The sequence below is a fragment of the Trematomus bernacchii genome, unplaced genomic scaffold (genome assembly GCF_902827165.1).
Source record: "Trematomus bernacchii unplaced genomic scaffold, fTreBer1.1, whole genome shotgun sequence".
In the NCBI taxonomy this organism is placed as follows: domain Eukaryota; kingdom Metazoa; phylum Chordata; class Actinopteri; order Perciformes; family Nototheniidae; genus Trematomus; species Trematomus bernacchii.
In genome coordinates this window covers 1,246,881-1,274,350 of record NW_022987550.1, presented here as the reverse complement: position 1 = coordinate 1,274,350, position 27,470 = coordinate 1,246,881, and the positions used below count along the sequence as shown (strand labels likewise).

General features: G+C 39.9%; 1 protein-coding gene and 1 pseudogene across 1 annotated transcript in view; one reads left to right on the top strand and one right to left on the bottom strand.

The window, feature by feature from the left end:
* clip3 (CAP-GLY domain containing linker protein 3) overlaps positions 1–4,067 on the bottom strand; it is a 35,729-nt gene extending 31,662 nt beyond the window's left edge. The window contains exon 1 of the mRNA XM_034123731.1: positions 3,983–4,067. The gene's annotated coding sequence lies outside the window, so the exon portion shown is untranslated. The remainder of the gene's footprint in view (positions 1–3,982) is intronic.
* A 6,068-nt stretch (positions 4,068–10,135) lies between these two features.
* Positions 10,136–23,803, top strand: LOC117477059 (annotated as a pseudogene).
* Positions 23,804–27,470: the final 3,667 nt, after the last annotated feature.

Here is a 27,470-nt window from a genome sequence, read left to right as displayed (position 1 = left end):
TGATGGATACACATCATGTATACGGCCATTTTAGTGTGTTAGCAACTGAAAGAAACTAAAAAACAAGAGGGCTATCACCATTAGCTGCGTCAGATGTCAATCAATCAACAGTTTACTTATGGGTGTAGACGGAGGAGGGCGTTTCCCACAGAGCTTTTGTGAGATTTGCCAGAATATTTTGTCACATGCGCATGGAGGTGAATACGTTTTGAAGCAACGCTTGTCCGAGACTCACAAAACACCTGGCCCATAAAGAAAATATTGATCTATGGATATATTCCTCCTGAAACCAAAAGAGCAAGAGGTACCAGCAGCTGATTTAATAATGGGTTAACCACACTGCAGACTGTAAGCTAGCTCTGGTCCTTTTTACAGACTCGGAGATTACAAATGAATACGAGAATACTTACGGATGATAGTTACTTAATTCCTTCACTTGCTACTTTTAGGTTTTATGCTCCCTAAAAATGGAACAAACTTCCAGAAACCCTGAGTCTTCACTAACGCTGAGTTCTTTTAAGTTGAGGCTAAAAACACTAGCTGCTCACCCAGAAGTCTTTTAACTTGTTTTAGCACCTACTGTATTTACAATGTTGTTTTTAAACTATTCTGTATCTCTTTTATTCCATCACATTGTGTCTGCGTTCCTTTCTTTGGTCTCCTTATTAAGTGTTAACGTTGATGTAAAGCACTTTGAATTGCTCTCTGAAAATGTGCTTTATAAATAAACGTACCTTACCAAATATTTTGTAATTCCTTCACTTGCAAACCATAGTAAAGCGTTGTTATTTATATGTATGAGCTAATAGTTTCAATAGAAATGTTTATTTGTAAGGGTTGCTTAGACATTATATTTCAATCTAAACTAGCTCTTAGCAACGCAGAAACATGTCCTGCACAAACCTGTTGTCACCTGGTCACACACACACACACACACACACACACACACACACACACACACACACACACACACACACACACACACACACACACACACACACACACACACACCTCCTCATTTTAACCGTCATCCACCTTTCCAAGCCTCAAGGATGCGTCTTAGGACCTTTTGCAACCAACACCATCACCTGTTCTTAAACAAATCATATATATATATATTAGGGCTGTCAGTCGATTAAAATAGTTAATCGCGATTAATCGCAAATTAATCGCACATTTTTTATCTGTTCTAAATGTACCTTAGAGGGATATCTTTCAAGTTTTTAATACTCTTATCAACATATGAGTGGACAACTATGCTTTATATGTTTGTTTATTATCATTTGAACAATGACAAATATTCTCATGAATATTAAACACAACAACCTGAACATTACAAATATTCGCCTCAATTCAACCTGGAACCTCTCTCATACAATAAGTGTGTGTGTGTGTGTGTGTGTGTGTGTGTGTGTGTGTGTGTGTGTGTGTGTGTGTGTGTGTGTGTGTGGAGAGAGACACTGTGATGGATCGTTGGAGCTATGTGCCGCTCAAGGCATATATGCTCGAATGGGAGCTGCCTGGACGCTGCAATCATGTTGCGCGTACTATCCGTGCTGAGTGTGCTGACTTTTCGTACAATGTCCCAATGTCTGGCTACCTGCATAAAGTCAAGTGCTCGGCGCAGTTGTCGGCGAAATGTCATTGAAACAGCTCCTTATATCCGTTAGCGCAGCTAGCTAGCACCAGATGCTAACAACAACAACACGTAAGGTGTGCCTCGCTCGCGCGAGTCGCGCCACACATACACACTCCCTCCCGGTCCTCCCGATGGCCAGTCCGGGCCTGCCGGTGAGCGTGGAAGTGTGGTCTGCCACAAACGGGCAGCAGGAGCAGGGCTGTCAGCATCAGCTTGTAGATGGTATTTTACACTCGATGCGCTCTGAAACTACGGGGCGGCCGAGGACAAAAAATACACATGCGTTAATCGCGTTAAAATAATTAGTGGCGTTAATTTTTTTTTGCGTTAACGCGTTATTAACGCGTTAACTTGACAGCCCTAATATATATATATATATGCTCTTACAGATTAACAAACATGAATGACTTTACGATTAAATAATTTCAGTTTTGAGTATTGTCCAAACTGTACTATGTGCAGACAAATGTCCATTGTGCATGTAAATGTAGTGGACCATAAAGTAATCTGAATGCTAAGCTAACCGTTGCTATCAGACATCCACACATCTGGATTGAAGGAAAGACAGTCAATCCAGATTATATTTGACTTTTAATTCCTACTTCTCTGCTTCTTAATGACTGTTTTAAGTTGGATTTAAATGTCATGTATAATATGTTTCTGTAAAGCACTTCTGTATAGCCCTGCCTTAAAACGTACATACGTATGCCTCTTAAAAGTCTGTTTGTCGATGGAAATGTACCTTTATAATGCATGATATAAACATATTTTGTCAAGTAAATGTGTTTCTCCTCACCTCAGAGAAGACACTTTCTGATCACAACAAAAAATATCGTGTGATTGTGAGATCACAAAATGATAAAGTTGCATGAAAACAACTCGTGATTTTCTCAGGGAAAATCCAGACGCTCTGAAACGTCCTGCAGAGATGTTTTTAATTTAATATTATTCTTTATCTGTAATGGGATTTATGAAATGTAGTCGCTGCCTGGACAGAAACCAGCGTCTGACACACCTACACACACACACACACACACACACATACACACACACACACACACACACGTAATTACTATAAATAAACGTGGACAAATTAAGAGTAAAGTCAGATTCTTACAGGATTTGAGGACAACTACTTTCAAATCTGATAAAATCACTAAAATATATTACAAGGATCAAGGTGTGATTTTGTAAAATGATCTGTACCAAATAAATATGTTTCATTAAGTCTGTAGAACATGATTTATAGACCAGAATATCTTCATATTACTTTATTCCAAATGGCATTTTAACACATAGTAAGCCTTTAAAAAAGATTGTGCTTCCTGCTATTTGAATATGGCACTTGTTAGACTTTAAATAAAATGTACATTAATTGTGCAGCCTTATCTAATATATTATAATAGTATAACAGCTAAAAAAAAACAATTTGCTGCATGGGGATTATACATTTAACATTAAGCATCAATTATACTACCTTACTTAGACTTATAAGTACAATTTATAATGCATGCATGTGTTTAAATTGCAGTATTAGTACTTAAAATACCTTTCAATTTCACACATTATGGGTATTTTCTAAAGCAGCATCTCTCATATTGAGTCCCAGTGGGAATACGGGGCATGAACACGACCGTAATAACCGAGAATAAGCGCATTTGAAATGAAGCACCATCACTCACAGCAGAACAAAAGGATGATTAATTGTCTTTTTATGTGTATTTCGGATGCTTTTAAGGGTCTATTGAACCATGTGATGTGCCGAGGAAGGCCAGCATCCTCTTCCTCCTCCTCCTCCTCCTCCATCAGCCTCCATTTTAAAACACCACCACAAACACTGAACATGCACCATGCAGAAAACACGACCAATCACACACACCTTATTCTGCACACACACACAGCTGCACACACACACACACCAGCGATGATTGAGAAGCGAATAAATTGAATAAATATCGATGTTTAGAAACCGTGTTTGTGGTTTGTGCCAATGTGCGTAGTGAAGGGCAGGATGGGAGGAAAAAACGCCCCGCGGACGCACAATGAAAACACGCGCACACGCACCTAAACACACGTTACGGTAACGCGTTTAAAACACATAATACACGTTTCAAAATGGTTGTATAAATGTCATAAATGCAGCTTGTAATGGATGCAAAGCAGCTGTTGTTTTGAACAGCGCCCCTCTCTCAGCATCTCTCCATCTCCATCTTTAACACGAATCAACACACACACACACACACACACACACACACAAACACACACATTTCAAGAACACACACTTATTCTAAGGATAATAAAGATTAAATGTGTGTTAAATCCCGCAGCTGAAGGTGTTCTTACCTGAAAACAAGCCGCTGGTTGTGGTGTGTGATGAGCCTCTCTCTCTCTCTCTGTGATGCAGAATAACACTGATGCTCTCTCTCCCTTTTTCTCCCATCCCTCTCTCTCTCTCTCTCTCTCTCTAGTTTAATTCAGTTCGTGTCACCGACGCTCTGCTGACGTCACGGAGCTATTAACATACAGTGATTCATAAATGGGAATACAGCACTTTACAAAAATACAAATTAAAAGATGTAAAAAAAGTAAGTAATGATATGGCTACATATTGTTCTTACATTTCCCATAAATGTTCATATTTAAAAAAAAATTAAATACATTCCTAAAAATGTGAAATTTGTTTCCAAAATATTTGTTTTAAGTGTTATTATAACTTTTAATGTATTGTCTTGAATATCAATAATTTGATTTTTTTGTATTCAGGGCATTTTCATTACAGAAAATATATTTTAAATGAATTTAAATGTAATGACATGTTTTTTATTGAAAGTCCTAAAAAGACCTGAAGCGGAGGTTGGTCCTCACAAAGGAGGAAGTACAGGAATACACACACACACAGGTAGAAGAGGTGTGTCCTGCATTCACAAGATCTGCACTCAGATAGTTCAGTTGTGTTTCTAGCTTGCACTGCACACAAAAAAACAGGTAAGCTTTGATTTCTTTACTTCTTCTAACGCTGTGTCACTTTTATTGGATTTTAACTGTTAGGTTTCAGCTGTTATGTAGTGTTACGTTCCCTCCTGGACTAGGGGTACAAATGGAAGTAGCAAAATATAAAATAACAGGGAGAGAGAAAAAAGGAGAGGAAACTGATTTGTGAAGCCACAAGATGGTCTTTTAATTAATACAAGAAAAGGAGGCTCACCAGCCAATTTGCAAACTTGCGACAAAACCAAAACAACTTTCACATAAAATAAAGCGACAACAGTAAACCATAACACTACTCAGAACTTCTACACGTTGCACGTCTCACATAGACAACAACCAAAACACTATACTGCTGCACAGATCATCCACTGCCATCCATGCTGCTCACAGGAGAAGGAAGAGAGAGACTGCAGCCTTCCTCAGGTCCTTTATGGAGGCCCTGATTGGGGATTGGGAGCACCTGAGGGAGAGGCTGCACCTGGAGGGGGGAGAGGGAGAGAGAGACACACACACACACACACACACACACACACACACACACACACACAAAAGCACCCACTACGGCACGTAACATGTAGCCAAGAAGTAGATGAGATAGCAAAAGAACGAGGTAAATTAGTGGGTTACTGATACAAGAGTACATATAACCCAAAAGTATCGTGACACAGGCAGTATGTTCTCAAATATTTATACTACAATAATATATATAGTCATATTTTGAAATGGGGCGTAATGCAATACTTTTACTTGTAACCGAGTACTCCTACACCTCGGTGTTTTTACTTACATGTCTTTCGTGTTTTTAGAAAATGAATGTCTTGAATTTTAACCATTTCTTTCTGAATATATAAAATAAATATTAATAAAATAATGCATATCAATAATCAATATTATCAATAATACACAATCAATACATTTTTAAATATGTTTTACTTTTTTTTTTCCAGGACTCTTTAAAGTAGAGACACTACATACTGATATACACCTGAACATCAGCAGGAGAGGACTCTTTAAAGTAGAGACACTACATACTGATATACACCTGAACATCAGCAGGAGAGGACTCTTTAAAGTAGAGACACTACATACTGATATACAACTGAACATCAGCAGGAGAGGACTCTTTAAAGTAGAGACACTACATACTGAAATACACCTGAACATCAGCAGGAGAGGACTCTTTAAAGTAGAGACACTACGTACTGATATACACCTGAACATCAGCAGGAGAGGACTCTTTAAAGTAGAGACACTACATACTGATATACACCTGAACATCAGCAGGAGAGGACTCTTTAAAGTAGAGACACTACATACTGATATACACCTGAACATCAGCAGGAGAGGACTCTTTAAAGTAGAGACACTACATACTGAAATACACCTGAACATCAGCAGGAGAGGACTCTTTAAAGTAGAGACACTACATACTGAAATACACCTGAACATCAGCAGGAGAGGACTCTTTAAAGTAGAGACACTACATACTGATATACACCTGAACATCAGCAGGAGAGGACTCTTTAAAGTAGAGCAACCCTTTCTCCTAAAAATTACGTTCCCACAGAACTAAACTGCATTCTCAATTACATTTAGCAAGAAACGTATTTTCTCACACGTTACGTTTGTTATGAACGTATCTTAAATACGTTTATTTTCTACATATATTTGCCATTTATTGTCTTGCTTATAATAATGATAATAGTCATTTATAAATATCATTTTAGAGCACACATTTGAAATCGACGATCGGGCTCGATATCCTATGGTTAAATTAAAATCAGTAGGCGAGGCTGTAATTTCGCCAGCTGCGAGGCAGAAAATAATAGTTTTAACATGCCAAAAAGCTGCTGTGTCGTTTATTGCACCTCAAATACCTCAAACAGCCTCTAAGAAGAAAGGACAGTAACAGAAGAGCTCTGTGGCTTCAGGCTTGATCGCCGTTCAAATGACAGCGTTGGTTTCCCCAAAAGTGGGCGGAGCTGTAAAGTGATGTAGATTTTACTCTCATCTATTATTCAAAACGTAAATTACATGCCAGTGTTTTATCTCTTTATTTAGCGATTTGTTTTTGCACTGGGAATGTTTTCATGTGGAACCGGAAGTACGTCACTTCACTTTGTCTTCTTCGTCCCTTTTACGTTCCAGACAATGTATGGCTCAGCATAACAGACTGAACAGCGACCCCAGGTGTGTCTACATTGGAATTACATCTTCATTACTGAAGGAAAAATACTTTACCTAGTGTTTGTTAACTGGGTTTTTAATGCAGTTGGCTTTTCTTAATGGTTACAATATTGTTATGAGTTATATCTGAAGCAAATTACGTTTCTGAAGATGTGTAGTCAATTCCACCCTTCAATGTAGCATTAATGTGAACTCTCATTACAGGAACAATACCGGAAACAGACGTAGGAAAGATCCTCAGCTCGCTGATTGGATGTTTTAGCCGCAATGCACATTGGGATATGGTGTTTATGCAATGTGAAATCCGAAAACATAAAAAAATAAATAATAATAATACTTTATTCCGAGTGTTCTTGCTTTTCTCTTTGAAAGTCATCACATAACGGCATTGTAATACACGGTTCGGCTGCATTAAATATTACATATCTGCCGTAGTTCTTTATTTATAGAGCCCTGATGAGAAGACTTCTAGACAAACAGGAAGAACTGCCACCGAAACTGAAAACGTGACGTGGATCATAAATATATCAGCAATTAAACAACATCTTACATTTCTTTTCACAAAATACGTCTCCTTGCATTATCAATACTAATTTGGCTGACTTTTATATTTGATCCAATTGGTAGATAGGTTATATTTACACCATAACGGTGCACAGCTGATAGAAAAGGACTTGTAGTTTTTAAAGATATTACTGATTTTCTTTGAATATAAGAATGTAAATACTGAGTTGAGAGAATAGTCAGGGGATTTGGGTGATGGGAGACACATCTATGGAATCACAATTTCAATAGCTTACCATCAAATGACGGATATACCTTTCTGTCTGTGATGTTTTACAAATCAGATATTAATGTGAAGAAGTAAAACATGAGAAATAATATAGCAATATGCTGTAAAATTATGTAAAAACATGAATAAAACTACACATCTTCAGATGTTATACATACATAAGTGTCCTACACTAATAATACAAAGTTATTATTAGTATACTGTGTGTACCTTGTGTGCACCGCCTAGTGGTTAAAGCACGTTATTTAATTATTTTTGTTGAATAATGTTATTTGATGAAAAAAATATTAAGAGTACATACTTTCATAGGGGGAAAGTAGAAGGTCAATGATAGAAATATAGAATATAAGTGATCTCTACAATAAAACAGTTTAGTGCCGGATGTACAAAGATATTAATAGGAGGATGTGCAAAACAGACAAACTAATTAACCTTTATTAACACATTAAAGAATACTTTAGGCTAAGGTCTTCTTTCAAATAAGAAAAAAGCTTTGGGGGTATCTATCTACAGCAGTGACGTGCGGTGAGGTTCATGGCTGGTGAGGCACTGACTCTTTCAGAGTCAGATTTACAAATAGTATAGCCTATTTTGACCTTAATCGAAATATTCTGTTATTTTCAAAAGCTTTTTTAGTCTGATGCTATGATTAATTTTAAACAGACCGATCAACAAAAGGATACCCAAAATCTAAATATTGGATTGTTCTTTCTAAGTAAGATCCCATTTTCATTACAGTTGTGGTCTTACCTTGACTTGAAGATGAATAGAAGTCCATGCTATCCTTCTGGACAACAATCTCTATTACTGTTTTGTAAAAGTCGTCCTTATCTTCCTGTAGTTTCAAAAGTCGAGTTTGTTGTTTGAATAACAGTAGCAACAAGAACCTGTGGGCTCACGTGCGCCCCCTTCAGTGCGGCAGAGGTTATGGCTGCCTCCCCTGGGGATTTTTTCATTGCCGTTGTATATGTGTAGCGAGCCTAAATATCATATATACGTGAAATAAGTTATTTAGAGACTATGGATGGCGAGGATAAATGTAATAAAGGGATCTACAAACATTACATTGGTGACCTACAGTGAGATGGGAACAGGCATGCGCTTCGGGCCCGCTTTCCAGCCAGTTTCTGTGGGGTGACGCATTCTGAGGTGAGGCAGAGCTCATCTGTGCCTCACCTACCCCACAGTAAATGGCTTGAGCGCGCTCACAAAATAAGTGGCCGCGCTAAATTAGTGCCCGTGCTCCAGCAAGTTACTGTGGGCTTACGAGAGGCAGAGCTCGTCCCTGCCTCACTTCTCATCGCTCCCGTAGCGGAGCTCGGCCAATTTTCTGATTTTGACTATAAAATGCGATTGGAATCATACAGAAATCACATTTACACAAGATCAGTGGAGACATTTTATTATTATTATTATTTAGTTTTTCTTTAATTGTTTTTCCGTTACATTGGAGTATGACAGGTGAGGCTCTGCCTCCCCTGCCTCCACTGACTGCACGTCGCTGATCTACAGATAAATATTAAGCCTGACAAAGTACTTAACGTCTAATATATTGCTTTCCTGCAATGTTAACTGTGTTGAAGCACTTATTTTAACTGATATTATACACATTAATTATACTCTTATGTATGTAGATAGTATAAGAAATGTGCAGAATTTGACAGTTTAATGGTGGAGGTATACACACATATTGATAGATGTCTTGTAATGCACTGTTGAGGAACCTGTGACCCAAGTTTTTCATTAATTGCATAACTTCAACATAGTTGTGTATATGATATGTCAATAAACCTTAGAAAATCTTGAAAGGGATGTGCAAAATAGCCATTATATACCGTTTTTAATTAACTATTAGTAGAGAATAACGAGTAATGAATATACTTTATAGGGATCTGCAGATAAATGTTTAGTCTTCTCAAGCACCAACTAATATCTCTCCTGATTGTTGGCACTTGATCACCTTTCCCTGAATTTTACTCAGGGGTAACTAGAGTCTGCTTTAAGGGTTGTTTATATTTCACATCATTAATCAGAATCTGCAAAGTAACTAAAATAAATGTAGTGGAGTAAAAATACCAGGTTAACCTCTGAATTGTAGTGGAGTAGAATTACAAAGTAACAATGAGCTGTCATGTGGGTATATATTAATGCTTCCCATCAGTGGCGTCGCCTGGCCTGGGCATTCGTGGCTTTAGCCCCGAATGTTTTTTCTGTAGCCCCGGACAATTCTCCCTCCAATAATATAATACATTAACCATGCTTTACGTGAACCTCATCATGACACAAGAGAGGACGGCAGGACTGTAATTTCCCGTGTTCATTGAATGCAACAGAGGCATGACACCAGACCAATCAGAGAGTTGCATGGAAATAAACGTGTGCTTGTGTCATTCAAGCTCGGCTCTGTGTGTGTGTGGCAATAGAGAGAGGGGAGGGTGCCAGCCATGGATGTATAATAAGAACAGCAGGGACCGTGTTGTTAGCATCTGGTTAGCTAGCTGCACTAACGGACATAAGGAGCTGTTTGTTCCACAACAAGCTGGAGGAGACCGTCCTCGCCTGTCAGACTGAGAGACTCAGGTGAGCTAAAGCAGGGGTTCCCAACCTTTATTGTGCCAAGAACCAGTGTTACCGAACAAATTGTGGCCCGAACAACTGGTGATATTCTATTATCTTAGACAGATGTATCAGGGGCGTGGCCTTTGTCGAATAACCAGGAAATACACATTTCGATCGCTTCTTCTGTCGTTTACATTCATCTTTTGGTATATTTGGCTGGATAGGAACACTTTGATGCACATTCAGTACCAGTGTGTGAGGTTGTGGTTGCGATGCCGATATCCGGACGCGTACAGCGAGGACTACAAAAAGACACATGAGGTGACTGGGGATGTGTGTTCAAAACATTGCAAGCTTGAATAAATCATTTAAACCATTTATTTTTGCCAGACTTATTACTGAATATCGTTCTTAATGTGATACCAAGTCCATCTGAGACCCGTGTACACCTTCAGACAGCCTACAAGTGAAGCACACGTTGTTTACTCACAGTTTGAAAGCAGCGTGGAGAAGTCAGCTGTGGAGCTGTGATCCGCCCAGGATAACTTGTGATACGACTTCTGTGGCTTGTTCTTGTTGTCAATCTTATATTTGTATCATATATCGTTATTAATATGATGTCGAGTTGATTTGAGACTCGTTTATACTTTCATACAGTCTGTTAGTGAAACATACAGTCTGTCTGTGTTGTTTACACCCATCTCCAACGCAGCGTGGAGAGCTGTGGTAAACTGTGATCCGCTCAGATTAAACTGTGATACGACTTCTGTGCCTATCAACCAGCGATCATGTTTAATATTAAAGACTACACACATTTATCGATTATCAAAACGGTATTCTGCACTTTGCTGCACTTATCCAGATAAAATGTGACTGTTTACTCGTTTTGCAGATAGAAGCAGAAATGTCATTGCTACATGTGCAGGGATATTTAGAATTTAAAATGCTGCTTGATCGTTAATTTTGTTCTCGGCAAACAATATTATGAATCCTCTATTCAAAAATATTATTCAGTGTCCATCGACATGAAAATAACAAAAAGTTCATGCTGGACTCAAACCCGAGTCCCAATAGCAAAAATCCCTCGTGCCATGCACGTTATGAGTGTGCCACGGATAAGTACGATGTAATCTGTTTCGTTATGTAGTAGTTATCATCACCTGTCATGGAAATGTAACAATAACAAGGAATTCATATTAATATTACCAAGTTACACAGAAATAGATAAAACACATGAGAACAAAGACCACATAGATAAACGCATAAACGTTACGTTAGAAACGAAAACATGTTAACAACAGTGTGAAAAAGTATGAATATGTGTTTCTAGTTCTCAATGTAGCCTATGTGAGTACCCTCGTCATTCGGTGTCGATGCATAACGAAAGTTAACCACGTAAACAGTCACATATTATCTGGATAAGTGCAGCAAAGTGCAGAATACCGTTTTGATAATCGATAAATGTGTGTAGTCTTTAATATTAAACATGATCGCTGGTTGATAGCCACAGAAGTCGTATCACAGTTTAATCTGAGCGTATCACAGTTTACCACAGCTCTCCACGCTGCGTTGGAGATGGGTGTAAACAACTCAGACAGACTGTATGTTTCACTAACAGACTGTATGAAAGTATAAACGAGTCTCAAATCAACTCGACAGTGGCGGCCGGTGGTCTTTTTTTTTGGTGGGGCTCTTGACGTAACGTAAGTGACCTACCCGGGGGGTTTCCCCCCGGAATTTTTTTTCGAGAAATGACCCCTTAAATGATGACTTCTGGTGATGTTAGAGGGGGGGGGGGAAAGGAGAAATCGAGGCTTAAAAATATGAGAAGACTGATCAATACCTCCATAATCTTCAGTGTGGAAAATATTATTTATCAACCTGAACATCTACTACTTTACCAGGAATTTGTGTTCTCAGAACTGGTCTGTTTTTTTCTTTCTTAAAACTGTTCATGTTTTATGAACCAACACCTTCACCAAGTAGCTTTACAGTGAACTGCATGGGAGATATAAAATTAATAGCATCTTTTCAGTAGCATTAATTATAAATATTTAAGTGGTTCAATACAAGTCACTACAGCATTTCAAACTGAACTGTGAATAAATGCAATTTAAAAAAAATAACCACAGCACAAAATGTCATAAATTGTGTTTTTTCTTTGTTTCTCTGAGGATTATTTACAAACAGGCTTATTTACATATAGCAATAACTCAGAAATGAAAAAGCTACATCGTCTAACACGAACAACCAGTTAGCATAATGATAATATATGTGTTATGTACAATGTAACTGGCAAGGCTAGAGCAAGAAAGAACATAAAGTTTGCAAAAGGTTTAAATAACTTCAAGTATCTGTCTTCAGATTACGTGGAGGTTTTAGTCCGATGGGAAGCAGATTTTAAGCGACACCGAAGATAAACCAAAAATGTGGTGGAGCTGCAAACCGTGTAGTGTTGCTGGGACAGAACAGGAGCTATAACCGTTGGAAAATACATCACAGACAATGCAACAAACGTGGAGACAGAACAATCACTTCTGTGATAAATGCCCACTTATTAATAAACTTCTAACAACCATGGGAAACCTCCTCTCTACATATAAAGTGATATCCAAGCATGGGAAACAAAAGACAGCATTTACCTGTTTGCATCCAGCTAGCCAAGCCTTTCTTGTGTACCAGCTACTTGTGAAGCCTCGTGTATAAATGTTGTCTTTTTCACGAGATTGCTGCGATATATTCAAATCGGGTTGGTCCGGTGCAAGGTCTTTAAGCAACAATTTATCTGCCAAACTTCTCCTTTCGAAAGGATTGGAGATTAGCTCTTGAACAGAATTAGCCGGGGACCGAGGTCCGGAGACTCCACCTGCACACGAAGCCATCCTCATCAACTACTGCGTCAACCGGATACGAGTCACTGTCCAAACTACTCACAGACTGCACTGGGCGCTGACATTGGCGCCCGGTGACCGTCATCTTTGACGACGCTGATTGGCTGAAATTATATTTTCGCGGCATAGTTTACACGTTACAGATAGCAACAGTCAGCTGCTGGTGGCTGCTGCTGCACTGGTTGAAGGCTCCTCTCTTAGCGCCCAGACGAGAGAAGGTGCATGGGCAAGGCCAGGCAGGAAACATGTGACTTATCAGTAACTTTAGACATCGTAACACAATTTTAAACGAGATTTTATTGTAGATTATACATTTTACTGATACCAATTATATAATATTTACCTTGTTCATTAAAAATAAAAATAAAAACATATATATTTTTTTAAACATATATATTTTTTTTTATTTTAATTTTAATTATTATTATTTTTTTTTTTTCAATATGGGAAGAGGTGGGGCGGCGCCCCTAGCGCCCCTATGGACCGGCCGCCACTGCAACTCGACATCATATTAATAACGATATATGATACAAATATAAGATTGACAACAAGAACAAGCCACAGAAGTCGTATCACAAGTTATCCTGGGCGGATCACAGCTCCACAGCTGAAGACTTCTCCACGCTGCTTTCAAACTGTGAGTAAACAACGTGTGCTTCACTTGTAGGCTGTCTGAAGGTATACACAGGTCTCAGATGGACTTGGTATCACATTAAGAATGATATTCAGTAATAAGTCTGGCAAAAATAAATGGTTTAAATGATTTATTCAAGCTTGCAATGTTTTGAACACACATCCCCAGTCACCTCATGTGTCTTTTTGTAGTCCTCGCTGTACGCGTCCGAATATCGGCATCGCAACCACAACCTCACACACTGGTACTGAATGTGCATCAAAGTGTTCCTATCCAGCCAAATATACCAAAAGATGAATGTAAACGACAGAAGAAGCGATCGAAATGTGTATTTCCTGGTTATTCGACAAAGGCCACGCCCCTGATACATCTGTCTAAGATAATAGAATATCACCAGTTGTTCGGGCCACAATTTGTTCGGTAACACCGGCAGATACATTAAATCTGTGCGTGCGTGCGTGCGTGCGTGCGTGCGTGCGTGCGTGCGTGTACATATGTACAAATGCCGGTGTCGGACAAACACTCAGAGCTGAGCAGAGCACATACACACACACATCATGCGCCTTGGTGACTGACTGGACATCTCCTTCATAAAACTAATAAAAGGGGGAGTAATCGGGCAGTTCGATTTGTGTAGAGGCAGTGGCGTCGCCTGGCCTGGGCATCCGGGGCTTTAGCCCCGAATGTTTTTTCTGTAGCCCCGGACAATTCTCCCTCAATAATATAATACATTAACCGTGCTTTACGTGAACCTCATCATGACACAAGAGAGGACGGCAGCACTGTAATTTCCCGTGTTCAGTGAATGCAACAGAGGCATGACACCAGACCAATCAGAGAGTTGCATGGAAATAAACGTGTGCTTGTGTCATTCAAGCTCGGCTCTGTGTGTGTGTGTGTGTGTGTGGCAATAGCGCATTTAGTGTGATAGAGAGAGAGGGGGAGAGAGGGAGGGAGGGAGGGACCGGTGTCAGCATGGACCGTGTTGTTAGCATCTGGTTAGCTAGCTGCACTAACGGACATAAGGAGCTGTTTGTTCCACAAGAAGCTGGAGGAGAGTCCTCTCCTCTCAGACTGAGAGACTCAGGTGAGCTAAAGGACTCTCTGAGTGTTTAGATAGTTAACTTTAGTCTAAGTTATCTCAGTGGGTCTCAAACGGTTTGGTCACAAATTATTCAAAAGATTATTTCCGCGGCACACCTTCATATGATCATTATAGTTATAAAAAAAAAGAGAATAAAGGAAAAACAGTTATGAAATACTATATGGCAGTAAAACAAGAATACAGTTTGAAAGGGGAGTGATTAGTAAAATATCCATAAAGAAAAAGTACATCTGTTTACAGTTCTGCTTCATATGGGTGTTGAGAGAGGTATCCATAGATCTCTTCATTTTGCTCTCAAAGTGCACCAGATTGATGCATTTAACTTCAATATTTAAAAAAAAATCTTCCCGGGGGAGCATCTCCCCGGACCCCCCTAAGGGAAGGTGAGCCCCCCACTCATAAAAAATACCACTTTACCCCTGCCTATATGCCGTGAGCTGATTATCGAGCCTTCATTGTAACAGTCGCGGGTGTACTGTGTGTGTGCGTGTGGGGAGTGTTGCAGTAAAAAATGCCACTGTAGTGCTGCCGCCACTGTGGGCTAAGCCCCGAATGTTTTCAGGTCCAGGCGACGCCCCTGTGTAGAGGTGTGTGTGTGTGTGTCGCTGCCTCCTGATGCTGCAGCCATTTCATGAAGTGAAGGAGGGTTTCCTTCTATAAAACAGCTGCGGGCAGCAGATACCGTGAGAGTCCCGGACATTAATTCATAGATCAAGGCAGACTGGTTTACTCTCCTGTTTTGCCAATCCAGTGCTTAAACAAATAGCTCTACACCCCTGGCCGACATGTCCTTAAAATAAAGTCCGAGTTTGAAATATATCTCAAATAATGTATGCACCACCATTTCCCCACATAAACATAACAGTCTGCAATCAAACGGTTGTCTCCTGTGCGCTCCTCTTCCTACTTGACGCACCGGTAACATTCTCAACAAGAGGCTGAGACCTTAGGCTGAGCCGCCGAATCCCTCGGAACATCATAAAAGCCATTTTCAACGTTTTTCTGGTGAAAGATTAACTAGCTACTGGATGAAATAATATGACTGGTGGCATAGGCGCGAAAATTAAACACTTTTTGAAAAAAATATTATGATAAAATATTTTTATATATTTATAATTCTGCAAATATTACGATAAACTCACAGCTATTTCACGGCCCGGCAGTAACACCGGTCCGCGGACCGGGGGTTGGGAACCCCTGAGCTAAAGGACTCTCTGAGTGGTTATCTCAGTGGGTCTCAAACGGTTTGGTCACAAATTATTCAAAAGATTATTTCCGCGGCACACCTTCATATGATCATTATAGTTATAACAAAAATAAGAGAATAAAGGAAAAACAGTTATGAAATACTATATGGCAGTAAAACAAGAATAGAGTTTAAAAGGGGAGTGATGCTTTTAACTTCAATATTTAAAAAAAGATCTTCCCGGGGGAGCATCCCCGGACCCCCCTAGAGGAGGTGAGGTCCGCCCCCCCCAAAAAAATAGCACTTTACCCCTGCCTATATTCAGTGAGCTGATTATCGAGCCTTCATTGTAACAGTCGTGGGTGTACTGTGTGTGTGCGTGTGGGGAGTGTTGCAGTAAAGAAATTGACTTTACAGCCCCGCCCACTTTTAGGGAAACCTGCTGTCATTTGAACGGCGATCAAGCCTGAAGCCACAGAGCTCTTCTGTTACTGTCCTTTGTTCTTAGAGGAAGTACAGAAACACGTAACTCTGGATTTGTTTTAATGTTTGAGGTGCAATAAACGACACAGCAGCTTTTTGGCATGTTAAAACTATTATTTTCTGCCTCGCTCATGAGAGTAACAGCTGGCGAAATTACAGCCTCGCCTACTGATTTTAATTTAACCATAGGATATCGAGCCCGATCGTCGATTTCAAATGTGTGCTCTAAAATGATATTTATAAATGACTATTACCATTATTATAAGCAAGACAATAAATGGCAAATATATGTAGAAAATAAACGTATGTAAGATACGTTCATAACAAAGTAACGTGGGAGAAAATACGTTTCAAGCTAAACGTAATTGAGAATGCAGTTTAGTTCTGTGGGAACGTAATTTGCGTCGAGACACTACATACTGATATACACCTGAACATCAGCAGGAGAGGACTCTTTAAAGTAGAGACACTACATACTGATATACACCTGAACATCAGCAGGAGAGGACTCTTTAAAGTAGAGACACTACATACTGATATACACCTGAACATCAGCAGGAGAGGACTCTTTAAAGTAGAGGCACTACATACTGATATACACCTGAACGTTAGCAGGAGAGGACTCTTTAAAGTAGAGACACTACATACTGATATACACCTGAACATCAGCAGGAGAGGACTCTTTAAAGTAGAGACACTACATACTGATATACACCTGAACATCAGCAGGAGAGGACTCTTTAAAGTAGAGACACTACATACTGATATACACCTGAACATCAGCAGGAGAGGACTCTTTAAAGTAGAGGCACTACATACTGATATACACCTGAACATCAGCAGGAGAGGACTCTTTAAAGTAGAGACACTACATACTGATATACACCTGAACATCAGCAGGAGAGGACTCTTTAAAGTAGAGACTCTACATACTGATATACACCTGAACATCAGCAGGAGAGGACTCTTTAAAGTAGAGACACTACATACTGATATACACCTGAACATCAGCAGGAGAGGACTCTTTAAAGTAGGGGCACTACATACTGATATACACCTGAACATCAGCAGGAGAGGACTCTTTAAAGTAGAGACAATACTTACTGATATACACCTGAACATCAGCAGGAGAGGACTCTTTAAAATAGAGACACTACATACTGATATACACCTGAACATCAGCAGGAGAGGACTCTTTAAAGTAGAGACACTACATACTGATATACACCTGAACATCAGCAGGAGAGGACTCTTTAAAGTAGATACAATAAATACTGATATACACCTGAACATCAGCAGGAGAGGACTCTTTAAAGTAGAGACACTACATACTGATATACACCTGAACATCAGCAGGAGAGGACTCTTTAAAGTAGAGACAATACATACTGATATACACCTGAACATCGGAGAGGACTCTTTAAAGTAGAGACACTACATACTGATATACACCTGAAGATGAGCAGGAGAGGACTCTTTAAAGTAGATACAATAAATACTGATATACACCTGAACATCAGCAGGAGAGGACTCTTTAAAGTAGAGACACTACATACTGATATACACCTGAACATCAGCAGGAGAGGACTCTTTAAAGTAGAGACACTACATACTGATATACACCTGAACATCAGCAGGAGAGGACTCTTTAAAGTAGAGACACTACATACTGATATACACCTGAACATCAGCAGGAGAGGACTCTTTAAAGTAGAGACACTACATACTGATATACACCTGAAGATGAGCAGGAGAGGACTCTTTAAAGTAGAGACACTACATACTGATATACACCTGAAGATGAGCAGGAGAGGACTCTTTAAAGTAGAGACACTACATACTGATATACACCTGAAGATGAGCAGGAGAGGACTCTTTAAAGTAGAGACACTACATACTGATATACACCTGAACATCAGCAGGAGAGGACTCTTTAAAGTAGGGGCACTACATACTGATATACACCTGAACATCAGCAGGAGAGGACTCTTTAAAGTAGAGGCACTACATACTGATATACACCTGAACATCAGCAGGAGAGGACTCTTTAAAGTAGAGACACTACATACTGTACTGATATACACCTGAACATCAGCAGGAGAGGACTCTTTAAAGTAGAGACACTACATATTGATATACACCTGAACATCAGCAGGAGAGGACTCTTTAAAGTAGAGACACTACATACTGATATACACCTGAAATCAGCAGGAGAGGACTCTTTAAAGTAGAGACACTACATACTGATATACACCTGAACATCAGCAGGAGAGGACTCTTTAAAGTAGAGACACTAAATACTGATATACACCTGAAGATCAGCAGGAGAGGACTCTTTAAAGTAGAGACAATACATACTGATATACACCTGAACATCGGAGAGGACTCTTTAAAGTAGAGACACTACATACTGATATACACCTGAAGATGAGCAGGAGAGGACTCTTTAAAGTAGAGACACTACATACTGATATACACCTGAACATCAGCAGGAGAGGACTCTTTAAAGTAGAGAGACTACATACTGATATACACCTGAACATCAGCAGGAGAGGACTCTTTAAAGTAGAGACACTACATACTGATATACACCTGAACATCAGCAGGAGAGGACTCTTTAAAGTAGAGACAATACTTACTGATATACACCTGAACATCAGCAGGAGAGGACTCTTTAAAATAGAGACACTACATACTGATATACACCTGAACATCAGCAGGAGAGGACTCTTTAAAGTAGAGACACTACATACTGATATACACCTGAACATCAGCAGGAGAGGACTCTTTAAAGTAGATACAATAAATACTGATATACACCTGAACATCAGCAGGAGAGGACTCTTTAAAGTAGAGACACTACATACTGATATACACCTGAACATCAGCAGGAGAGGACTCTTTAAAGTAGAGACAATACATACTGATATACACCTGAACATCGGAGAGGACTCTTTAAAGTAGAGACACTACATACTGATATACACCTGAAGATGAGCAGGAGAGGACTCTTTAAAGTAGATACAATAAATACTGATATACACCTGAACATCAGCAGGAGAGGACTCTTTAAAGTAGAGACACTACATACTGATATACACCTGAACATCAGCAGGAGAGGACTCTTTAAAGTAGAGACACTACATACTGATATACACCTGAAGATGAGCAGGAGAGGACTCTTTAAAGTAGAGACACTACATACTGATATACACCTGAAGATGAGCAGGAGAGGACTCTTTAAAGTAGAGACACTACATACTGATATACACCTGAAGATGAGCAGGAGAGGACTCTTTAAAGTAGAGACACTACATACTAATATACACCTGAAGATGAGCATCATGTGTCTTCTTCAATAAATATGTTTCTGAAATGACATCTACGTTTGCTTTTGGTACTTTATGTATATTTGTATGCCAATACTTCTGTACTTTAACTTAAGTGAGATGAATGAATGTACTTTTACTCGTAACAGAGTATTTTTGGTAATTTAGCATTACTACTTTTACTTAAGAAGAACTTTTTTACAATTTGTATTTCTTCCACCCTCTCGTGTTTTCCCTTCAGAAATGGCCTCTGCAAACATTTCAGAGGAGTTTCTGTGCTCCATCTGTTTGGATGTTTTCACGGAGCCTGTTTCCACTCCCTGTGGACACAACTACTGCCGGGCCTGCATCAGCAGCTACTGGAGCTCCGGGGCCATCATCCAGTGTCCGCTGTGCCAAGAAACCTTCCTCACAGCCCCCAAACTGAGAGTCAACACCGAGTTCAGAGACATGTTGGAGATTTTCAAGACGACCAAACAAGCAGGTGACTCAAATTCCTAAAATGTTCTGAATTTGTAAAAGGTATTTTTCAAAGAGCGTCTTTTCTTATTTTTGGAAAAATTAGTTTTTTTATATTGAAAAAAAGACAAACACAAGGTCTTTAAACAGTCAGGATTTGCAAAAATGTCCTCAAAAAGGTCACCTATTATGCAAATGGCACTTTTTTATGTATTTAACCTGTTAAGCTCTGAGCCTGTTTTTCAGGTCTCAGGCTCGAAAATGACATTCCCAGAACAAATGACCATATCTTCCCTTCTAAAAGGGTTAAATTAATAATCTTTGTTCTCAAAGTAATGATAAACCTGTGAGTTGGATGTAGAAAAGTCAGAATCAATATAGATGTTTTTTATTTTAAAGAAAATTCAGATTTTACATAGTAAAAAACTGTAAATTATAGTGTCCGTCCAAACATTCTTTTTTACTTATAGTGAAAACTACCCTTGGATGATGGTAAGGTAGACTAAAAGCTTTAGGAATCCAAAGTACAACATATAATAAGTACCCTGTATCAAGATTGATGCAAAACAAGTGACATTTGACCTTTTTAGAGAGATTTAGCAAAAAGAAACCACTTCTGGGGTCATTTGGGTGGATTTTCCATATCTCTGGACCCCCTTGCTCGATTTTGATGGTTGACACCTCTTTCTGACCGTTAGAGCCAATATAATCGAAGGGGGAGTCCCCCACACACACTCATTGTGAAAAAAAAAGGTGGGGGCTTCGCGCATGCAGGTTTGCATCAGAGTGAAGCGATCTCTCGCTCTGACATCTGGAAACGGAAAAGCAGTTTTATTGCTTATGGATTATCAGAAATCATTTCAAAGGGACACAGACACATTAGATTAACCTATGGATTAACTGCAGCATAGTTTTTTATCGTTTTAATGCCATTGAAGACCAGTTTTGACCAGACAAAGACCAAGGTAAGCCATGTTAGCGTTTGTAGCTACCTAGCGCCACATGTTTTGATGTACGTTTTCGTTTATAGAGTCGCAGATTTTTATCATGGAGTGTTGAGGTGGGCACCCATCGATTCTGTATCTCCTTACGATCGTAATCGATATGTTGGATGTGCATCTAGGATTAGTAATAAGGGAGTTATGAGTGAGTTTCGGTGCAGTGATAGGTTAGCATTTTTTCGCTCGTAGCTAATTCAGAGGCTGAGTGTTAGCATTGTGTTTTTTTTTTGAAAAAATAAATAAAAAAGATCAGTTAGCTGAGTTTCTTCCCGTTACATGGATATAAAACATTCATAGTTTATTAAATATTAACATTCCTTAGATATTCCTATATGACGTAATATCTGAAATGCGGCTTTACACCAACGGACCTATCAGAAACTTTGCTGTCAGAAACAATGCCCCAAGTGTTTTGGAAGTAATATGGTCTGTGTTTACATTAGCATCGCTAACACTCAGAGCTAACCTGTACTGGAGAGAGTATGTGTAAAAAGCAGGAAACAAAAAGGAACTCACCTTGTGGTAAATCTGAGAGAGAGAAAAGCATTTGAGCTCCATACTGTTTCAGAAGTAATCCTTGATGTGGTTTCGAACATAACTTAGCGTTTAATTACGGCAGCATTTAGCTGAGTTTCTGCTTCTCTCTGCAGCTCTGCTGCATGCACGCTCCAAAGGGGGCGTGGCCACGGCAGCTCGGGTTACATTTGAAGAGCCAGACCCAGAATCACCACGTTAGTAACAGGCTGAAACAGATATGAGGCTACAATGGCTGATCTGTTTGGTATTTTGAGCAAAACACTTCATAGACATGTTTTGTATAGATATGGCCCTATAATATATTGTTCAAATATATCATAATAGGTGAGCTTTAATATAAAAAAGGAAACCTTATAAAACATTTAAAATATGAAAAAATAATCTTTAATTTTCCAAAAGCAGGTGAGGATGGAGGATCCCCGGCCGGGCCTGGAGACGTGCCCTGTGACTTCTGCGAGGGGAATAGGAAGCGTAAGGCTGTGAAATCCTGCCTGGGTTGTGTGGCCTCTTACTGCGACGCTCACCTGAAGCCCCATCGCACCGTGCAGAAGTTAAAGTGGCACCAGCTGATCAACCCCGTGGATTCCCTCGAGGAAAGGGTCTGCAGGAAGCACAACAAAGTGATGGAGTCTTTCTGCAAGAGAGATCAGTGCTGCGTTTGTTCCGTGTGCCTGAAGGAAGACCATGTGGGGCATGACGTTGTCTCTTTGGAGGAAGAGTTTAAGGCGAGGAAAACTATGCTGCAGCGTGCAAAAACATCTATGGCCGACGCTATATCAGATAAATGCAACACGGTTTTCAGGGTAGAAAAGTCGATGACACAAAGTAGGCAGAAGCTGGAGGAAACTAAGGTGGAAGCGAACCAGGCCTTCGCTGGTTTGGTTGCCGCGATTCTCAGCAAAAAAACTAAGCTGATGGAAGTTTTGGAGGAGAAGCAGGAAGCTGAAGAGCAAAAGGATAAAGCACTAAAGAGACAGCTATGGCTGGAGATCGCAGAACTCCGTCAGACGAGTGTGAAGATGGAAGAGGTTTTAAAGACAGAGGACGAATTTGGACTCCTGCAGAACCTACCATCCATCCCCTCTGCAACAAACACAAAGCATTGCTTTACAGAACACAAAAGTCTCCTGCAAGTAGAGAAAGTCTGGAGAGCAGTGGTTAAAATCGAGGAGACGCTCAACGAACACATGGACAAGATCAGATAGGTCATTGAGGGGGGTAAGGAAGAGGAGGCCTTTGAAGAACAGCAAACAGGATCCCCGTTTGACGATGAACTTGGTAAGATCCAGGAGCAACATGCAGTAAAAGTGACTTTGGATCCCATCACAGCTCACCCTTCCCTTTTCGTCTCTGAGGACGTGACACAAGTCTTCAAGAGGAACATCAGCAACAACCCTAAAAGGTTCGACTCGCTCCCTTTCGTCCTTGGGAATGAGGGGTTTTCCTCCGGGAAAATCTACTACGAAGTATCCCTTGAAGGACTGACTGGATGGGAAGTGGGAGTGGTGAGAGAGTCCATCAACAGGAAGTGTGTCAACTTGTCGCTTACTCCAGAAAACGGATGCTGGACGTTGGGGTACTATTCGGGACGATGTCTTGCTAACTCCAATCCTCCGGTCCACTTGCCTTCAATTAAAACACCCCAGAAGGTCGGGGTGTTTGTGGATTTGGAAGAAGGGATCGTCTCTTTCTACAACGTGGACACGAGGGTTCAGATCTACTCGTTACAGGGTGCGTCTTTGAAGGTGCATCATTTCTGAGGAAAATACTATCGTTCTGGGCGAGGACCAGGATCTACCCTTTGTTCCGACCCAGCGCTGAGGAAGGGAGCGCTCCTTTACGGATCACTGATGTCAGATACACAAAAAGAAAGTAGAGCGTCCTACTCGGACAAGATCCTGGGGTTTGTTATGATGGCGGAGGATTGTAAGATAAGATGACCCTTGTTCTTTGTCATTTGGACCTTGCAGCAACACTGCAATTGTACAGTAGAATAAAGTACTGAATGGATATTTTTGTATTTCTAAACTTATTCATTTCACAGGGTGTCCGCGGGGTCTTAAAAAGTATTAAAAGTTGATAAATCAAGTTAGCGAAAATTAAGGCTATTAAAAAGTATTAAAAAGAAATAAACTGCATTTTCCAAGGTATTAAGAAGGTCCACAGCAAGGACAACATGAAACACCCTTTAATTTACTGCAACGACATGTCGGGAAACCCCCTCAAGGCGGCCCCATTCATAGTGCGCCGTCAAATGCTGCTTCTTATTTTAAGTTTCGTTGCCTTGCTCCGTCTGGGGGGGGGGGGGGAGAGAGTGTGTTGAGGCGTCACTGATGGTGATGAAAGCTGGGTCGAGGGGCCCCCACAGACTCTAGAATTGCCACTGTTGATGGGGATCAAAGCTGTCCGGTCCCACATGCTAAATGCTAGCCAGAAAGCCGCGGCGTTTAAGTCCAGACTCTCCCGATGACCAATCCGTGCCTCCCCTGACTGCACGTCGCTGACACTCACCGCTGCAGTGCAGACTCTCTGCAGGGAGGAGCCGCAGAGTCCGGGCGATGCTGTTCCTCCAAGGAAGAGGCACACGTTCACTAAGCCAAACTATATCCGGTCACAGAGATCTGCTATTTTAAAGTAAAGTCAACACATATCGACCCTAAATATAGTCTATATTAAGAACGAGAAAAGTCAACATATATATAGTTTTTTGTAAACATATGACAAATGTGTGAGGGTGATGACGTCAGAGCATCATCCTATGTGCCCCGGAAAGCCCCCGGCCCAATTTAACCCCTGGGTATTTATGAGGGAGCTCCTATATGGCATTACCCCACTGAAGCTCACCAAAGTTTAATATATTTCATCGTTCAAAGTTTTGTCAATTGTTTTGTTTATCGGTCAAATACTGGTTTCTAATGGTTTCTGAGGAGTTTTACTGGAATGAAAGAGCACAAAGTGTGTCTCCAGAAGCAAAAAAGCAGCATACTGCATTAAACCCGACCTTGACAGAGAGGTTGAAGTTAATGTGGAGAGGAGGCTTCAGTAGTCTGTCTGTTTTATCTCTTGGGAACAATGCCTAAATCAAAACTTTCTAATGGTTTATTTTTCTAATAAACCTTGCATTGGGGTTGGTCACACAATTCATTCTCTTGTGCTTTGTTTTATCTGAATTGTGATAAGGAGTTATCATAAACTGTTTTAGGCGATGAAGGGTCTTTAAAAAGGTGTTAAAAGGTATTACATTTGACTTCAGGACTCCTGCATACCTGTTTCATGGTTAAAACAAAAACAGAAAAAACCACAACTTTATATTCAAGCAACAGAGTCTCACTCCCTGATAGTCCAATAGCGACGCTTGGTCAGGGTCCTTTGGCGTGCAGTTGTGACGCGCCGAGGCTCCTTCAGCTTCATAAACAGACGCAAAGAGCTTTCAACTGATTGCAATGTATTCCCATCGGCGGCGGTATTTGACGCTTAGGGAAGCACCGCATCGGTCCATGTCGGCGGCAGTTAAAGGCAATGTGAGCGTCCATTCCCATTGGATAACGGAGGATTTTACACCCGGAAGTAAGTATTCTCCTTACTGTCGATTAATTTTACAGTGATATCTGCACTACTCATCAACTAAAAAACACCAGATTATCCTTGTTAATTACACAACATTGATTGGTTTAAATTGTGTACAATGCTTTTGTATTTTCCCCCTTCGATTCGGAGAAACAAATATTTTTTCGGAGTTTAGGATGGCAGAAGACACTACACTACCCAGAATCCTCAGCTATCGTTTGGGACTACACCATGTGCTTTGCTTGACAAACCCAAGCCCCCAGGAAGTGCGCCGGACTCAGATGAAAATATTCGTGCTGGCCAAACGGCGGTACTTCCTTTTGGTTGCCAGGCCCGGAAACACTTTTTCCCATTGACTTACATGGGGAAAGAGTGGTCTGTAAATCGTTGGATAATTTTTTTTAAACTAAATAAACTACCCAGTATGAACACTTGTATAGCCCTTATTAAAAACATTCGTTCCTCAAGTTGTAAAAATGTGCTAATAACGTTATTCTGTGAGTTATTTCCCTCTGCATTATGAACGCGCATCTAACCCACGGGACCGCGCCGTCCGGCACGTTCATGTTACGTGTTCAGCACTACATGCGTTTATCTTTACCCATGGATGCACAATAAGAACGGACCCATATCGCCTTACTGCCAGCCCACGGAGCTGTAATAATGGATATATTGCACATGTTTGCTGTAATTCATCATTTGTAAAATATTATACTACATGGGCTGTATGATTAAATCTTGTACCGTAAAGGTTGTATTAAATAAAGTTAATATTACCGACGTAGATTAACGTCCCTGTAGCTTCTTATTGCACTAAGAAGCTTATTGCACTGTATATATACATATGTATATATATACATATATATATATACATATGTATATATATACATATATATACATATATATACATATACATATACATATATATATATATACATATACATATACATATATATATATATTTATATGTATATATATATATAATATACATATATATATATATATATATATGTATATATATATGTATATTATATATATATATATATGTATATGTATATGTATATATATATGTGTATATATATACATACATATATACATACATATGCATATATGTTTCTAAGTTCAGGTGTTTAATAGTCTTATGGCCTGTGGGATGAAACTGTCCCTGAGTCTGGTGGTTTTAGTCCACCAGACTCAGTTTTTTCTCTCCATGCTTCCCTGTTGGGAGGGACTAAACGCAGGGAAACGACGCAAGTGAGGGACGCAAGGATTCCATTTAATCGACCTGAGAAGGACCAAGCGGCAAACTCTGGGGAAGAGCCGGGACGCCAATACGGAAGTGCCACAAACTGCAGTTCATATATTGGCCGATAGGCGATGACTGCAGAAAGGAGCAATTTCCATAGAGCCCCATGTTAAAATGCCCAATTTCACAGCAGAAAATGCTCGTTTCTAGCCCTGGATGCAATACATATTATTATGTATATAGTTAGATTCCACCTTCATGATTATGAATCTGTGAGTGAATTGTTTTCTAACATGACCCTTTTATTTATATTAGGTCTTAAAGTTTTTGCATAAATTAGGGCGTGGTCACATTGAGTGACAGCTCTGTCAAGTGACTGCTGCTGTAGCTTTTGTCTCTCTGCTAGCTGCTCCGTCTCCGTGAAGCTACAGCGACTCTGCCTGCCCAGTTCATCCAGGGAACACAACTTGACCCCGGCCGTGTTTGTTTGTTCTTCATGCTTATATATGGGACTATTGTGACTCGCTCTGCGGTTAAAACAGACGGTGCATGAATGCCGTTTTGCGGTAAGTGAAATTCGAGTACTTTATTTATGTGTTTATGATTTCAATCAGCTACGTAATGAATGTTAAGGCTTGGGTTAGCGTGTAAGCGAGTGGTAGCTACATCGGTGCTAACGATGCTAATCTTAGCCTCCAAGTTAACTTAAAACCATAGACTGTATATATAAAGGTTAAAACGAAATAGACAAGTGTTAAGCGTTAAGTGAGATAGTACTGTAGAACAAAAGGCTTCTGTTTGAGGTTGATAAAATAAGGTCATCCTTGTAACTTAGAGAGATATTTTATTATGTAGGTAGGAACTTT